Source organism: Cannabis sativa, chromosome X, assembly GCF_029168945.1.
Source record: "Cannabis sativa cultivar Pink pepper isolate KNU-18-1 chromosome X, ASM2916894v1, whole genome shotgun sequence".
In the NCBI taxonomy this organism is placed as follows: Eukaryota; Viridiplantae; Streptophyta; class Magnoliopsida; order Rosales; family Cannabaceae; genus Cannabis; species Cannabis sativa.
The window spans coordinates 24,753,799-24,754,386 of NC_083610.1; positions in this window are offsets into that span (position 1 = coordinate 24,753,799).

Below are 588 nucleotides of genomic sequence, written 5' to 3' on the forward strand. Positions count from 1 at the left end.
CCCGTTCATACAATAGATCCTCCAGCTCCTACCGGCCCAGAAGATCCAAACCGAGAGCCTGGGACTCCAGCTGTTTAAATACTTCTTCTTTTATCCTTCCTTTTTTTATATATCTTATTCGGCCATAAGTCATTTTTTAAGACATCATGACCGACCAAGTGGTCTTTAAACTTGGAATTAGTTTTCATTTTACAAACAACGGGCTGACCGGGCAGCTTTTAACACCGGTATTACGTGCTTTTGTTATCTTTAATGGATATCATTCTCTATTTATAATCATCGTGCAATTGTGGCTATATTATCTTTACCAAATGCTTTGTACAGGTATAAGTGCCCCCCAAGTGACCGAGCAGACTTATGACTCTTGGTCACTTGTTTCTTAGAAGTATACTTTTTTACCTGTTTGGGGTTTTGGGTTCGACGAAACCTTTTGTATGCACTGGATGGTAAATTAGCAACATGTTAATAATTTTGACTCAATTTGAATTTTGAAATAAATATCTTTATTCATTTATTGATCAAAAATTTGTTTGTTACCGTAGTAACTTACATCAGAGCTATTTGATCTAATCTGATCTTTTAGCTTAA